The following is an 18,796-nucleotide window of genomic DNA, read 5'->3' as shown; positions in this document are numbered from 1 at the left end:
CAAGAAAATGGAAGTGTCATTGATTCTTTACAGGACTGACTAGGTGTGTGAGTAACTCCATGGATGAGTGGCAGACTGTGAGTGTCTGTATAGGTGTATGAGTGCATATGATAGTGTTGTAAAGATGAGTGATTGTATGTATGAATGATAGTATGGGTGAATGAGTGAAGGTGTGTGTAGACGTAGGAATCAGTGAGTGCGTATGTAGTAACTAGTATTGGTGTGTCAATGGTTTCAAAAATTATATTCTGTATTTAACACTGGGTGAAACAGAGGTTATATTAAAATGTGAGGAGATGCATTGTATTGTCACATGAATGATATCATCAGTGATGTGGTCATTGATGTCAAATGAGATGTCATCAGTGATGTCATCAGTGATGTCATTTGAGATGTCATCAGTGATGTCATCAGTGATGTCACTGACCATGTCATGAATGATGTAATATGTGACATCATCAGCAGTGGATTGCAGGTGCGCGATATATAGTTAGTGCAACTAACTATATATGGAATTTCAATGGTTTTGTGTGAGTAAAATAAGGTTTTTTAAATGCTAATTCCTAACTATATATGGTCTATAACCTATGGTTTTTTCAGTGAATTTTCAAGGTTTTGTAAATGCTAATTCCTAACTATATATGGTCTATAACCTATGGTTTTTTCAGTGAATATATATATATATATAGAGTTAGGATTGTTTTCCATAGGGAAATCGCAACATTCTATTGGGAATAACTTTGGCGCCGGTTGAGGAATCTTCCTGAAATTTTCCTTAACTTTGCCTCGCGGCGCTCCGCTCCTTCCCTGAAAGTTTGGGGGGGATTCGTCAAGCGGGGGCCGAGATAAAAGGGGGGTCCCAAAACGTGTTTTCCCCATGTTCATTTCCATAGGGCGGTTGGACTCACTTTTAGCCCGAACGGCTGAATGGTTTTCCACCAAACTTGGCAAATTGTAGGGACTGGTTGCCCGATGTGCCTTTGCTATGTCTCAAGATATGTGCTCCAGTGGTTTTTATGAAAATTAACTTTGAAAAAATATATATTGGGCTACATTGGGCTATATATATGTTAGAGCCCAAATGTAGCCCAATGTAGCCCAAAGATGGCCACCAGAGACAAAAAAAAGCAAATGTAGCCCAAATATCAGCCAGATGTAGCCCAACTATAGCCCAATGACAGAATGTCCCAGAGTGTTCTAAAGAACAACTAGAGCGCTAACAGTCTTACTTATGACAAAAGTATGGCACACCTGAAGTCATCTTGATTGGAATAAAGTGTTAACACTTAAAACATTTAATTTGCAAAGGAACAAAATGAGGGGGTTCATTTTGCCATAGAAATTATGATTAGTGCTGAAGAAAGAAAAATTAGGGCACATTTCGAGTGACTTCTCAAATCCTCTTATATTTCATTAAAAAAATTCTGATATGCAGTCTCCCAAGATGGCCACCAGAGACAAAAGAGCCCAAATGTAGCCCAAATATCAGCCAGATGTAGCCCAACTATAGCCCAATGACAGAATGTCCCAGAGTGTTCTATAGAACAACTAGAACGCTAACAGTCTTACTTATGACAAAAGTATGGCACACCTGAAGTCATCTTGATTGGAATAAAGTGGTAACACTTAATTCATTTAATTTGAAAAGGAACAAAATGAGGGGTTTCATTTTGCCATAGAAATTTTATATATATATATATATATATATATATTCACTGAAAAAACCTTATATATATATATATATATATATTCACTGAAAAAACCATAGGTTTCACACCAGTTATAGTTAGCTGGAAATTTAACTCGTATAAAACCATTGAAATTCCCACGTTATAGTTAGTTGGACTCACTATAACTTGCACGTCTGCAATGCACTGCTGATGACGTCACATATTACATCACTCATGCATATATTTAAATATTTAAACATTACTCGCTAATATATGTATTCACTAAGATACACTTAATAAGCCAGTTAACCAATCCATTTTTTTTTTAAAAACACTGAAAAAACCATAGGTTTCAGGCCTTATATAGTTAGGAATTAGCATTTTAAAAACCTTTGAAATTCACTGAAAAAACCATAGGTTTCAGGCCTTATATAGTTAGGAATTAGCATTTAAAAAACCTTTGAAATTCACTGAAAAAACCATAGGTTTCAGGCCTTATATAGTTAGGAATCAGCATTTAAAAAACCTTTGAAATTCCCTGAAAAAACCATAGGTTTCAGGCCTTATATAGTTCGGAATTAGTTTTTAAAAAACCTTTGAAATTCACTCAAAAAACTATAAGTTTTAGTGGTGTTATAGTTAGCTGGACATTTTACTCATACAAAACCAATGAAATTGCTCCTATATAGTTAGTTGTACTAACTATATTTCGCGCACCCGCAATCCACTGCTGATGATGTCACATATTAGATTATTCATGACATGGTCAGTGACATCACTGATGACATCTCAAATGACATCACTGATGACATCACTGATGACATCATCCACGTGACAATCACATACACCTTTTCATACACTATTACAATTTTTCATCACTGTTTGTAAAATACAGAGTATCATATTTAAATCCATTGTCACAGCAATACAAGTATCTAAAAATCCACTCAGTTATTCATAGATGTATACACACATCTAATCACTTATCTATGGATTCACTCATACATGCTGTCAATGAACAATAGAACACTATCAAAAATACGTATACATCTATATCAACATTAAACAACAGCACGCATCCTATTCACATATGAAGTCATCCTACTCACTTATGCAAACAATGGATCATACTTACATATTTACTTAGCAAAACACTTATACAAACACCACTTCTTCTATTCATTTAGATAGTAAGTCATACTTAGTGAATTATAAAATCATTATTACAAGTATACAGTTATCCATACAGCCACTCACACAATCATTGTGTCCTATGCATACTTATTTATATACAACAACTGACACATACACTGCCTTTTATTTTTCTAGTTTGTTGGACCTGTACCTTTGAGAAATATATTTGCTCATCACCACACCCATAAAGAGATTCCCTCACCCAAACTGTTAGAACATGTAGTTTTAACTTCATATATCTTCTGAATCAACTATTCACACATCTTTGGACAGTCACACCCCCCCCCACCGAACCACACACACTTTCACACTCCCATACAAATACTCAGTTAACTAATCAATAACTAATATAGACTTTCACATAGCTAGTAACCAACTGTAGAATCAGTTTACACAACAACTGACAAAGTGATACAGATATTCACACAGTTTAGTCACTATCCACTATATTTAGTGAGACAACATAAATTGGTCAAGTAAACAGTCAATTACACTGCTACTAAATCCTCCATCCAAATATTTATTTATATATATCCACTCATTCTTCAATGTAAATTGCTATATATATAATGCATATTTAAATAACGAAGCAAACCACATTCACTGGATGAAGTCATCAGTGATGTCATCAGTGATGTCATTTGAGATGTCATCAGTGATGTCACTGACCATGTCATGAATGATCTAATATGTGACATCATCAGCAGTGGATTGCGGGTGCGCGAAATATAGTTAGTACAACTAACTATATCGGAGCAATTTCATCGGTTTTGTATGAGTAAAATGTCCAGCTAACTATAACACCACTAAAACTTATAGTTTTTTGAGTGAATTTCAAAGGTTTTTTAAAAATTAATTCCTAACTATATAACTCCTGAAACCTATGGTTTTTTCAGTGAATATATATATATCCAGAGAACTCCTTCCGAAGAAAAGAAGCAGAGGCCACGTAGGGGAAGTCAGGAACCACTTTAATGAAGCTTAACTCTTACTCGGCTGCTGCATTTCGGCATGGCAGCCTTCCTCAGCGCCTAGAGTTTGTGAGCAGGGTGTGGGCGAAAGATGGTTTTCAACAGTGTCCGGACCTGCCGCACACCGATAGGATCGCGTCTGACTCCACCTCCTAGTTTGTCAATCTGGCTCACCTGTAGATTCGAGGCTGCTGCAGAGACTGCAGATATATATATATATCCACTCTAAGCAGTGGTTGAAGTGGGGGAAAAAAAGTAGGGGAACTGTGGGCGGAGCATCAGGAGGCGGGAATAACAGAGGATTGTGTCAGGGGGCGGAGTCAGAAGTGTGGCTAAAAAGAGCAAAACATACCCACTTTTCGTATGTTTTGCATTTTACTGACCAGTTACAGCTTATAACGAACGTTATTTATTACATCCAATGGATACACGTTTATTTGAGGTTTAGTATATGTGTTAATGACATTAAAATACATTTGAACACAAACATGCACTGTTTGGAAGCGACGCACTATTCACATGCCCCCTGGGGGTGCTCTATATCCAAAAGTAATGCATGATTTCACCAGACTTTAGAAAACAAATTGTAAACAACCCATAGTGTAAATGCATTCAACCAAAATCATGTGCACATATCCGTGCTGTTCAAAGATAAACACAAGCTAAATGAAAAGCGTTTTGTTTTTAATTGCTCTTTTTCTTTTTTCTTATGCTTGGTTCTTCAAACAGATGATACATTACATCATGTACATCCCTTCTTTCTGTGCAGTCAGTCCCAATGCATTTCGGTATGGTTATACCTTCATCAGGGGAATACTACAATGAAAATCAATACAATAACAATAATCAAAATATGAATTAGAAATGAGGGAGCCCCAGTCACCACCTCATGTACATATAAACCATTGTGCAAATTTGTCATAACGAGTACCGTCTTAGCTCAAACCTCACCTCCGTGGACTAGAAATGATCCTGTTAAACCCTCACCACCATGTGCAAAAAAGAAAGAATGAATGTATATAAAAAAACGTGCGCTGTCCCAAGTTCATTCACTGTACACTCTACATATTAAAATACATTTACAATGTGGGATACTTTTTCAATCACAGAATGTCCCAAATACGCTTATAAGTGGAACCAGACCGAAGTTGGCTCCGAGCCATTCAGTTTCTTTCATCAGCACTTCTCTCTTTTTTTAACCGTTTCTGAACATAAAATTTGGGTTTAAATTCTATGACAGGAGACCTGACGTGTTGGGGAGTACTGTTGATTACATCATTCAGTGCCCCTCTGTCAATGCAAAATTGTAGTCCTACATTTTTTATGTGCTTCACGCAACATGTAATGAAGCCAGCTTTAGTTGCCTCTTGGTTTCCTGTTATTGTGTATAGAAATAGCACTCACAAATTAATATATACACCTAAAAAACCTGTTGGTTTTGCAGATGCTTTTAGCAATATCAGATGAATGGGAAACAATTATTATATTTGTAGTTTGTGAAATTACTACTCAAGTTAGTTAGCAATGAGAATTGCAAATGTATCAATTCTGAAATTATGAAACTCAAAGAGTGGTAGAGTCAGAAATAGGTAGAGGACCTCGGATTATCTCAATCAGTTATTTTCTCCCCTTAAGACTAATATTCTCTGCCATAACTATTAGACAAGTTCATACTTTGTCTCTCCACAAGCACTGTAGGTGTCTAGAAATACCACCCAACACGGACTGCATGAGGAAGTTCAAACATTAATGGCAACATATCGTAGTTTGCAAATGTTTTACAAATATATTTGCCATATTTGCCACATAATACATCAATTTATGAAGTAAATTCTAAATCTGAAGCAGAATTCTCGGTTGAATTTTCTGGATAGCATGGTGAAGACAGGGAATACTTTTGAGGAATTAGCATTTTTCTTCGAAAATGGGGTGAATTTTCCGTTTCCACCGACCTTTAAACCAGTACAGAGTGCCTCCTTTGTTAGTTACATTTTCGTTTCTAGGTGAATCCGTATTTTATTGAAGAAAAGGATTGCATTTATTTTGCTGAAATTAGACAGGAATATCCAGCCTGCCAACTGGAAGAATTATCAAAAGCATCAGAAGATTCTGCCCAAAATACCGGAAGTGGCTCTGGGACTCTCTATGGTTTTGTTCATACTCATGAGGGCACGAAAGATTCCAAACAGCCTTAGAACTAGATGTTCAAGGGTTAAATGCACGCATTTACTGGGCAAGAATATGAAACACATTCTTCTTGAAAAATATTAAAAGAATATCTCAGGTGGCAGCCTTGAGTAACGGTCTGAACAGTAACAGAAATGCATTTGGAAATGCTTTTCTTCTCTTTGTGCTATCAGTCCTTTGCAGCTAATCTAATCAGAGTCTTAAAAGTGTGAATAATGTGTCAGCGACTTCAGTGGTCAAACGTATTTATTTGTTTTCAATGACATCAGCAGAGAGGAACATGCTGAGCGTTATCTTTGTACAAGCAATAGTTCATATTACTAATTAGCTCATAAGGTAACGAGGCCTCAGGTTGTGCGTCAAAGGGGTTCCTGACCCCACGCCCACGTAATGAGCTCCGTGGACCTTGTGATCAATCCATGCTTCAATGACTTCAGATGTGTCTAGACTGCCCGAAGGAATTTCACCTTGCTTGTAATTGAGTTCAACTCATATTAACTCTGTAGGAGTAGAGGACTGAATTTCCGATGGAGGAGAAAAAACTGTGTAGTGGAATGTGGCCCGCAATGTTTTTTCTAAGTGAGACACCATCGGTGTGAGGGCTATAGGTTTGCGCAGACATCAGGGGCGGCTCCTCAGCAATGGCGGAGGAGCGTTGCCCCACTGGCTCAGAGCCAGCAGCAAAAAAATTAAAGAATATTTCAGTATTGTTTTATTTTTAAGCCTCTGGCTCAGCCAGAGTCTGCGGGGAGGGGCGGGGCTGAGGCATCGGAGTGGGGAGGAGGCCCGCCGTCTCAGGCCGACCAAAACTCATATGTGCACTTAGGTTTCTCTAACCCGTCTGTATAGAACAGCCGAGTAATAGAAATCCCACAGACTCTCTGACTTAAGTGTAGCGTCTTTCTAGCCTGCTCAGGCCAATCCCCGTTGTACTCTGCAGCGCAAGGATTGGGCAGGGAGTTTGTGACTAGTCTGCAGTGTCGGCTGGGACAAGGCACGACATGGGAAGTGGGCGGCAGCAGGTAAGTTACATTTAAAAAAAAAAAGATTTATTATTATTATTATGTCCCCTCCTTCCCGCGCGCCGTCCCATGCTCACGTTCCCCGCACCCTGCCACTTTGTGTATGTGGCAGCCGCCGCTGTCAGACATGGGTCCCTTGCTCCTCATACCACTGGACTCAAGCGGAGCTTCACTGATGAGGCCTTAGAAGGTCTCATCCGGGCTGGGGTTGCTTTTGTTCCCCTCTAGAGGGAACCCTTCCTGGCAGTTCAGGCAAGACTGTTCATGCTGTGGCTGGGCAACATAAGATTTGTTTATGGTTGGTCTGTGGGTTGAAGCAGTGGGCAAAAAAAGATGGAATGGAATGTGGCATTGGTTTATTGGCGTGTGGCTCAGATAATATCAAGAATTCTACCATTCACTTTTTTTTTGTTTTTATTTTTTGATTTTATTTTTTATTCCTCGAAGGGAGCACACCATGCTACAATCAAGCTACTAGGACATCTGGAATTGAAGCTGAAAAGCAGAATTATGACATCACAATTTAGATGCTACTGATGAGATCTGTTCAAAGGTATTAGGCAGCAAAGACACATATTTCTAAATGTGCTGTGAGACCCAAAGAGCAGTAAGTATTGTGGGGCACCCATGGTAGAATTGTAGAGTAAGTAGAGGCTCTAAGTAATTGTAGAAGACGAATTTTAGAAGAAAATGGGATAAAAGTATGATACATTAAAGTGAATTTGAGTGCACCTGCATGGCTGAAGCGAAGGGGGTGGCGGAATAAAATTGTCCAAAACTGCTGGGGCTCTTCAGGGAGGTTATGGGCTGAGTGTCTGGCGAGCAAGAACAATAGGAAATTGTATTGTATTGTAATTGCATCTATGTAGCGCTTACTACCCCTGACGAGTTGTCTAAGCGCTTTTTTTCGGCAAGTAGAATGCTACCCCAGAACCCATAAAGAATTAGTGGTGAATTAGTATAGTGAAATATGAAATGAATTTGAGCTGTGGATCTGAGGACAAGCATGCCAGCTACAGGCCATTAAAACTGATCAAATCTAGGGCTGCACACTTTGAGCCAAGGCAGGGGCGGCTCTAGGCTCATGGCGGCCCTGTGCAGGGAGTGTAGGTAGGGGGCCCTAGAAGAGGGGGTCTGGGCGGGGCAGAGCACAGAGGCCAGTGAAGAGGGGGGAAGTGGAACAGAGCCGTAGGGCACCAAACCACTGCCAGGGGCCGCCACGCAAATACGTATCCATCCTCAGAGGATTATTATATTAAGGATATATATTGGCGTGGTGGCCCCTGGGGTTTGGTGGCCCTGTGCAGGTGTACAGCTTGCACATGCCTAATCTTTTGGGTTTTCAATTTAACTAAAAACTACGCTAATTCTCTCCATTAAAATGTATTGGGCGTGGCTTGGATGGCAAGGAGGAAGCAGACCTAAGTCCGGAGCTCCCGACCCCCAAGTCAAAGAACGGCGAGCAAGAGAGGCGAAACGCGGAGAAACGCGACAACAGTCGAAAGAGAAGGTGCATGAACACAAGGGGCATTACCACATTACCTTCACTATTGCCTGAGGCTTGAGCCGGGCTGCTCCTTTTAAAAACGCTCTGAATCAGATTTTATTGTATTTACTGTGATTACTGTGATTTTACTCTAATACTGTGATTACCCTCTGTGTCCTACCCCCCCTGCAAGCACACGCGGAATTATCGCGCTGCTCAAGATACTAACACTCAGGCGATTTAAAATACTGAGCTAACTCACTGAAGGGAGCGCTGTATTTTCGCTCACCTATCTCCTCCCCTGGGTGCACAGCCGATTCAGGGCTGACTCAGCTGGGCCACGCTCGACCAAACGGCGGCGGCCATTTTGGATAGGGACAGTATAAAAATAGTAAAAGGACTTGCTCGCGAGGACATTACCTTCACTATTGCCTGAGGCTTGAGCCGGGCTGCTCCTTTTAAAAACGCTCTGAATCTGATTTTATTGTATTTACTGTGATTACTGTGATTTTACTCTAATACTGTGATTACCCTCTGTGTCCACCCCCCCCTGCAAGCACACGCAGAATTATCGCGCTGCTCAAGATACTAACGCTCAGGCGATTTAAAATACTGAGCTAACTCACTGAAGGGAGCGCTGTATTTTCGCTCACCTATCTCCTCCCCTGGGTGCACAGCCGATTCAGGGCTGACTCAGCTGGGCCACGCTCGACCAAACGGCGGTGGCCATTTTGGATAGGGACAGTATAAAAATAGTAAAAGGACTTGCTCGCGAGGACATTACCTTCACTATTGCCTGAGGCTTGAGCCGGGCTGCTCCTTTTAAAAACGCTCTGAATCAGATTTTATTGTATTTACTGTGATTACTGTGATTTTACTCTAATACTGTGATTACCCTCTGTGTCCTACCCCCCCCTGCAAGCACACGCGGAATTATCGCGCTGCTCAAGATACTAACGCTCAGGCGATTTAAAATACTGAGCTAACTCACTGAAGGGAGCGCTGTATTTTCGCTCACCTATCTCCTCCCCTGGGTGCACAGCCGATTCAGGGCTGACTCAGCTGGGCCACGCTCGACCAAACGGCGGCGGCCATTTTGGATAGGGACAGTATAAAAATAGTAAAAGGACTTGCTCGCGAGGACATTACCTTCACTATTGCCTGAGGCTTGAGCCGGGCTGCTCCTTTTAAAAACGCTCTGAATCAGATTTTATTGTATTTACTGTGATTACTGTGATTTTACTCTAATACTGTGATTACCCTTTGTGTCCTACCCCCCCCTGCAAGCACACGCGGAATTATCGCGCTGCTCAAGATACTAACGCTCAGGCGATTTAAAATACTGAGCTAACTCACTGAAGGGAGCGCTGTATTTTCGCTCACCTATCTCCTCCCCTGGGTGCACAGCCGATTCAGGGCTGACTCAGCTGGGCCACGCTCGACCAAACGGCGGCGGCCATTTTGGATAGGGACAGTATAAAAATAGTAAAAGGACTTGCTCGCGAGGACATTACCTTCACTATTGCCTGAGGCTTGAGCCGGGCTGCTCCTTTTAAAAACGCTCTGAATCAGATTTTATTGTATTTACTGTGATTACTGTGATTTTACTCTAATACTGTGATTACCCTCTGTGTCCTACCCCCCCTGCAAGCACACGCGGAATTATCGCGCTGCTCAAGATACTAACACTCAGGCGATTTAAAATACTGAGCTAACTCACTGAAGGGAGCGCTGTATTTTCGCTCACCTATCTCCTCCCCTGGGTGCACAGCCGATTCAGGGCTGACTCAGCTGGGCCACGCTCGACCAAACGGCGGCGGCCATTTTGGATAGGGACAGTATAAAAATAGTAAAAGGACTTGCTCGCGAGGACATTACCTTCACTATTGCCTGAGGCTTGAGCCAGGCTGCTCCTTTTAAAAACGCTCTGAATCAGATTTTATTGTATTTACTGTGATTACTGTAATTTTACTCTAATACTGTGATTACCCCCTGTGTCCTACCCCCCCCCTGCAAGCACACGCGGAATTATCGCGCTGCTCAAGATACTAACGCTCAGGCGATTTAAAATACTGAGCTAACTCACTGAAGGGAGCGCTGTATTTTCGCTCACCTATCTCCTCCCCGGGGTGCACAGCCGATTCAGGGCTGACTCAGCTGGGCCACGCTCGACCAAACGGCGGCGGCCATTTTGGATAGGGACAGTATAAAAATAGTAAAAGGACTTGCTCGCGAGGACATTACCTTCACTATTGCCTGAGGCTTGAGCCGGGCTGCTCCTTTTAAAAACGCTCTGAATCAGATTTTATTGTATTTACTGTGATTACTGTGATTTTACTCTAATACTGTGATTACCCTCTGTGTCCTACCCCCCCCCTGCAAGCACACGCGGAATTATCGCGCTGCTCAAGATACTAACGCTCAGGCGATTTAAAATACTGAGCTAACTCACTGAAGGGAGCGCTGTATTTTCGCTCACCTATCTCCTCCCCTGGGTGCACAGCCGATTCAGGGCTGACTCAGCTGGGCCACACTCGACCAAACGGCGGCGGCCATTTTGGATAGGGACAGTATAAAAATAGTAAAAGGACTTGCTCGCGAGGACATTACCTTCACTATTGCCTGAGGCTTGAGCCGGGCTGCTCCTTTTAAAAACGCTCTGAATCAGATTTTATTGTATTTACTGTGATTACTGTGATTTTACTCTAATACTGTGATTACCCTTTGTGTCCTACCCCCCCCTGCAAGCACACGCGGAATTATCGCGCTGCTCAAGATACTAACGCTCAGGCGATTTAAAATACTGAGCTAACTCACTGAAGGGAGCGCTGTATTTTCGCTCACCTATCTCCTCCCCTGGGTGCACAGCCGATTCAGGGCTGACTCAGCTGGGCCACGCTCGACCAAACGGCGGCAGCCATTTTGGATAGGGACAGTATAAAATAGACGGCCATAGCTTCGTGCAGCGGACGCGTACAGCGGGCGCGCCATAGTCGCGCCGGAGTCCAGCCAGAGTCCTGCCCGTCTGCGCTCGTCCGCGCTAGGCCGGGCCCTGGGCTCTGACATACCCCTCATTTGGTGAGTAAAGCCACTATATCCACCATGACTCTTACATATTCTTCCGAGGAGTTATTTGCGCTACGTGGTGTTCCCAATAGCAACTGCTCCACCTACCCGTACCCGCCTCATAAGTTCAGTTGTTCTCGCTGTAGTTTTTCACTAAAAACCCCTACCACATGCAAATCCCTCCAACATCAAGGTAGACGTAAGAGACAGGTATGTTCTAGGACTACTTCTATTCGCCCCCCTCTAAGATTTTGGAGCATAAATTGCAGATCCTTACCACAACACAGATACAATATCCACGATTTTCTCGTTCAAAACCAACCTGATGCTATATTCCTGACCGAGACATGGCTCAGAGACTGCTCAGGCCCGGATATTGCAGACGCCGTTCCCTCCAACTATGCCATTCTTCGTCAAGATAGAGTTTCCGGTAGAGGCGGAGGAATTGCAATTATTTACAAGAATACATATACTTGTAAATTGGTAGATACCACTCAAAAAGATTGCGAATCAGCCCTTTTCAAATTGTCCATTACTCCCCAACTCACGCTGTCAGGACTACTGGTATACCGTCCCCCTGGGACAGCGAGCCCGTAGATAACGTCACTACCGGATTTCCTAGCTCCAGTAATGCTTAAAGCACCGAATTTTACAATCCTAGGGGACCTAAATATACATTTAGACGACCATGAGTGCCCTAATAGGAACCAGCTTCTCTCTATTTTGGAAGCTTTTAACCTTCAACTTTTAAACACAGGTCCCACTCACTGTGCTGGTCACTTACTGGACCCGATCTTATCCAATCTGCCCCTAGATTGCTCTCGTGAAGCCCTACAAATCACCTGGTCCGACCACTTAGCTGTCCCCTTTTCCTTTGATATGGCTGATACAGCAATAAGACCTGAGGTGGAAACTACGCGGCCAGTTCGGAATTGGGGGAAGATCAACATGCCAGAATTCAATAAACTATTGATCAAAACACTTCCGTGTGCTGAACTATCTACTGCAGCACTCAATTGCGCTACTGAATTCTGGCTAACCACTGCACTTAATATAGTGCTTCCAATGACATCAAAGCCTGCATTTTCACACCATCCCCCTGCTCCATGGTACTCGGAACAACTTAAAAGCATCCGCTCACATTGTAAGACCTTGGAGCGTAAATGGAGACAAGGCTATTCTCCGTCACGCAAAGCGATATACAAAGATGCCTTGAAAAAATATCACAACTGCTGCAAAACTGCTAAAGCAGACTACACAAGGAAAACTGTGACCGACGCACAAAGTTGTCCAAAGGTGCTATTTTCTGTTGTCAAAAAACTGACCGGTGCTAACTCTACCCCTCCTCCTCCGGCACTCGATGCCACTCAGTGTCAGTCCTTAGCGGATTACTTCATAAATAAAGTTGATCTTATCTATGAAAATTTCACTATACTTCCAGGTACTTCATACACTGTCCCTGACACTGTCCAGGAATTGGAAAATACCAACATTAATGCAGCAGTTACTACCTGGCAGCCCTTAGATGCCATTTCCTTCCTCTCCTGCTTAAATAGTGTGAGATCGGGCTCCCCACAGGATGCTCTCCCGGCCAAAATACTAAGACAATTAGATCCCCTCACTCATCCCCCCATCATTAAATTACTCAATGCTTCTCTGAGCGAGGCCCATGTCCCACAACCTTGGAAACACGCCATGGTTGTACCGTTACTGAAGAAACTGGGTGCAGATCCTTTAAATCCTGCTAACTTTCGCCCTATATCTTTGTTGCCAATCTTCTCAAAAATACTGGAGAGACATATAAATTCTCAGCTCTCCAAATTGGTTGAAAACACTGGTTTTCTCCATCCTTCTCAGTCGGGCTTCCGGCCTAGGCACTCAACTGAGACAGCCCTCCTGGGGGTGACAGAGAGTCTTAGGCACGGTGTCGACCAGGGAAACACCATGGCGCTCATCCTGCTGGATTTGAGCGCAGCCTTCGACACCGTGTCGCATTCCATCCTCATCGACTCTCTGAAATCTCTAGGTGTGGCAGGCCAGGCCCTGGCCTGGCTGGTGTCTTTCCTTAGCGATCGAAGCTTCCAAGTGTTTTCTTCTAAAGCAGCCTCCGCCATCTGTCCATCCACCCACGGCGTCCCACAGGGCTCAGTCCTTAGCCCTCTATTATTTAACGTTTACGTTAAACCCTTGGCAACCATAGTCGAACAAGCTGGGTTAACCCTGTTTTCCTACGCAGATGACACCCAGATCGTCTTCTCCTTATCAGGGAGAGACGTAAACAACATCTCCGCACTCAAGTCGGGCCTCACTCTTGTGGCCGATTGGATGCGGAGAAATTGTCTCAAACTGAATGGGGAGAAGACCGAGGTGGTCATTCTGGGACAGAACAAACATCTATGGGGTCCCCGCTACTGGCCCATTGAACTGGGAAATGCGCCTACACCTTCTACTGCAGTTCGTAACCTGGTGTCATTATTGACGACAGGCTAACTATGAGACAACAGGCTACTAAGGTTTCAGCCATCTGCTTTTCAATCTTGCGGTGGCTTCACAAGATTTTGTGGATGCTCCCCCTTTCCTCCCGCAGAACTGTGGTCCAGGCACTTGCAACATCACGCCTGGACTATGGCAACATTCTTTACCTGGGTGCAGATAAAGCCACTATACATGTGCTGCAGGTGGTGCAAAATGCGGCCGCGCGCCTGCTAAAGAACGTCCCCAGACGCTCCTCAGCCGCTGCCGCCTTGCGCGACCTCCATTGGCTGAGCATCCCAGAACGTGTTAAATTCAAGGCACTCTGCTACATGTTCAAGGCCAAGCAGGGCAGCGCCCCAGTATATGTTCAGGGGCTGGTAAAGCCCTACAGACCCCTGCGCTCACTAAGGTCATCGGACACTGGCAATTTCACAGTACCAAGATGGAAGTTGACAAAAATGGGAGGCCGTTCCTTTTCCACCCTGGGTCCTAAATACTGGAACTCCCTCCCATTGGCATTAAAATCTGAGACCAACTTATTCCGCTTCCGTAAGGCTCTGAAGACCCTGCTCTTTACTAAGCGTGATCAATAGTCGGCTGAGGCCTTAAGTCAAGGTGACACTCCCTCTTTCTTCTATAGTCTATCCCTGGCGCCGGGAAACCCATTGTGGGTAGCTGTGCGCGATACAAGCTTAAATAAATAAAAAATAAATAAATAAGGGGCATCACCAGAGCGGATTCAAGTCGAGCTGCGTCCACGAGAAGCAGAAAAAAAAGCGGAAAGAAGCTAGCTGGGAGGAGAAAGAGGAGGCGCAAGATGGCGGAGGTACCCGAGAGGGAATAAACGGAAACGCGAGCTGAGCCACCAAGTAAGAGCACCCGATCTCAGGCGCAGACCCCCCCCCCCAGAGGCCCACAGAGGGGAGTAGAAGCATCCCTCTCTCGACACCTCTCTCGACACCGCACGCGAAGCGGCGAGCGAACCCCCCCCCCCTGCCTACCGACGATGAGGCATACAAGGCGGCCATCTTGGGTGAGGAAAGAGGCGAGGGGCGGCCATCTTGGTAACACCACGAGGTGGGCTCGTATACCCGAGCGGAGCACTGACGCCAGGGCGCAAGGGGGAACCACAAGGCGATAGCGCGATCGGCAGAGACAAGTACAAACAAGAAAGAGGGGCGCAGGAGGTCCGAGAGGAAGCGGCAGCCGGGAGGCACAAAGCCCGCCACCAAGTCGCCTGCAAGTAAGAGCGCTCTGGGCTGAAACGGCATGCCAGCGAAAGACAAGTGCCGACGCGCAGCAGAGGGGAAAAATAAACAAAAATAATTGAAGGAAAAGGGGAAACAAAGAAAACGCTTACTCGAAGTACGAGGGAGAGGCACAGAAGGGGGCGGCCATCTTAGGAGTGGTACTGAAGCGAGCAAGCGGCCATTTTGGAGAAGGAGAAGCGGAGAGAGTAAACAAACCTAGGCGAGCAGAGGCAGCGTGCACACCCAAAGTGTGCAAGCAGTGACGGCAACACCACGCACGCACCCGGGGAAGCACAGAAGGAAGGGCGGCCATCTCAGAGAAGGCACTAGACAAGCGCGCTGCCATCTGGAGGAAGCAGCAGCGTGGGGGCACCAACCCAGCGCAGAGCCACCCAGAGAGTGACCAACCCCAAACGGCAGAGGTAGCGTGCAGGCAGCAGTCGCAAGGCAGCAAGCACGGAAACAAGGTGCGAAAGAGGGAAGCCAAAGGAGACGCGCACTGAAATAAACCATACGCCGTATGCACACAAGGGCGGCAGGTCAACCCCGGGCAGGGTGGGAAGTACTCAGGTGTCTTAAGGAAGCAGAACTGCCACAAGTCGTGAAACACCAAGCCAGAGCAAAGGCCCACACCCCCGGCCAACCAGCAGAAGCAGCAGAGGGAGCAGAGTGACGAATAACAGAGCCTGAAAGAGTGGAAAAAGGCAAGACAAAGGGGGGGCACCGCAAGAGGCTGGCGGAGTACAGGACAAAAACTAGAGTGGTCAAGTGACCACCCAGGTTCAGGGACAACCCCCTAACGGCAATAAGCACCCTGAGAAACAAGGAAGAAAAGGGGCAAAACAAGGCCGCCACGAAACAACAGCTAATAGAAGGGAAACCCAAGGCGCACCAGGCCAGAGGAGGCACCGACGCCATGGCAGGGAGGGATGGCAAACAAGCACAAACGACCTGAAAAAGAGCAAGAATGAGACCCCCGCCTCACCGGCCAAGGAGCGCAGCAGCCAAGGCGACGGGACTATCACACTTGACACTCTCCTGAGGAAAATAACGGAAGGAAACGAGCTGGCAAAGGCCACGAAAAAAACAGTGGACAGCATCCAGATGGAACTAATAGCGATTAGAGCAGAGCAAAGCAAAGCCAATGGCAGAATTGACGAGGCAGAGAAAAGGATAGGCCAGCTGGAGGACAATGCCAATATAACACACAAAGACCTGGGGTTGGTGATAAAGAGAACCACAGCACTACAAAAAGCCATGGCGGAGCAGGAGGACAGAAGCCGCAAAGGCAACATAAGACTCTTGGGAGTGCCCGAGGAGGAGGAAGACACGCCGGGGGCATGCGCCCTAATGCTGGAAACTCTAATACCCAAAATTACCGGACTCAGTTTCGACAAACCGCTCGAAATTACCAAAGCGTATCGCATACCGGCCAGAAAGCAAGCGAATAGTAACGCCCCCAGACCTATAATATGCAAACCGTTAAGAGACAATCACACCGATGCGATCTTCTCCGTAGCCAGGAAGGGCCGCCCGATGCTGATAAACGGAAGCAAGGTAACAATCACCCAAGACTTCTCCAGGCTAACAGTCGAGGTGAGGAAAGGCTTCCTAGCCCAGAGGGAGCACCTGCGCAAAAAGAACATCGCCTTCACTTTTGCGGGTCCGTCCAAATTGAGAGTAACAGACAGGCACGGAAGCAGAATCTTCGATGACCCCAACAACCTACACAGATACCTACAAGACCCGGCACCAGAAGAAATGGAGCTACCAAGCCCGGGGGCAAAGCAAAAAGCATCCTCGGATGAAACGAACGAAGGGGAGGAATAGGAAGGGGAATCGTTTTTAACGTACACGTGCAAAACTCGAACTTAAACGAACTAATCTACCTCAGACAATTACACACAAGAGCAACCGCAGCTACCTCAGCAGTGCCACCACAACTACGGGAAGAAGAGGGAGAACAACAACAGCCATATCCTTTTATTTAAACGTCTTATTACCTGGCCTCTCCCATCTCTACAGATGGACCATTATGGCAGGTGCCCAACTCAACAGGAGAGACTATGCAAGGACTTGGGGGGGAGTGTGAGGACCCTTGCTGTCGCACACCCGGTTTTCTACTGACGGGGGGAGGGGGGAGGGTGGGAGGGGGGCGGACAGGGGGGGGAAGCGGGGCAGGTGGACAAGACGGTAGATAATACAGCCATCATTTGTGTAACAAAAAAATTCCCTTTACTTTTTCTTTTTTCTTTTTACATCCCTTACCTTTTCCCTCTCTCGATTCCCATCCCACACCGTGCATTCCAAGCCCCAGGGGGGGGCCACAAGACGCACCATGGAGAACGGACATTTAGGTCTGCGCCAAGACGTACGGAAAGAAATAGCATCAGCGACAACACCGGCCCACCGTGACAGACCCAACAAAAGCTGGCCTGTCTACTGACCTGAAGGTGGTATCCATGAACGTTAAGGGACTGAACCATCCGGTCAAACGAAGGAAAATATTAGAGCACCTGGCCAAACTAAAAGGGGACGTATACACGCTGCAAGAGACCAAACTCTCAGAGGAAGAAGCAAAGCAACTCAAAGCAAGATGGATAGGGGAAGTACTCTGCTCACCGGCAAAAGGGAAGAAAAGAGGAGTAATAACGATCCTGAGCAAGAGGGCCAACCTAATAACACAAAAAACGGACGCAGGCGAGGATGGTCGCATGCTAATAACAAGCGTCCAGAGAGGGAGCGACAGAATACATGTGGTCAACATATACGGCCCAAACTCTGAAAATAAACAATTCTGGCAGGAAGTGGACAGCAAACTATCCAGCTTACCCCAAGAAGACCTCCTGGTCATAGCAGGGGACATGAATAAGACAATGGACCAGGCAACAGACAGGCACCCAAACAGACCAAGCCATAACTCCAACAACAACAACAGCACCCTGAAAGACCTATGCATCAAACAGCATCTAGCAGACCCATGGAGGCTACAGCACCCAACGGCGCGTGAGTACACGTTCTACTCACACCCACATAACTCCTACAGTAGGATTGACTACATACTGGTGTCCAATACCCACACGCACCTTATAGAAGAAACGGAGATAGCTCCAATAACTATCTCGGACCACGCTCACATAACACTCACTCTAAGCGGCAAACACAACGAAAATCCAACGAGAAGATGGAGACTGAACGACGACATCCTCCAGAACAGAGAAAACGTGAAAGAAATTGAAGACGCAATTAAAGACTACCTCAAGCACAATGACAATGGCGAAGTAGGGAAGGGCACCATATGGGACGCCCTCAAAGCAACGCTAAGGGGGAAACTAATCAACATCAAATCCAGGATGAACAGAGGCAGAAACAAGAAAATCTCCGAAATAGAGGAGGAGATAATAGCACTGGAGAGAGGTCACTGCGCAAACATAACAGATAAGAACACACTCACCCTGCTCATGAAAAAGAAATA

The sequence above is a fragment of the Lissotriton helveticus genome, chromosome 6 (assembly GCF_964261635.1).
Source record: "Lissotriton helveticus chromosome 6, aLisHel1.1, whole genome shotgun sequence".
Classification (NCBI taxonomy): domain Eukaryota; kingdom Metazoa; phylum Chordata; class Amphibia; order Caudata; family Salamandridae; genus Lissotriton; species Lissotriton helveticus.
The sequence above is the reverse complement of the archived record's forward strand: the minus strand, read 5'-3'. Positions refer to the sequence as shown.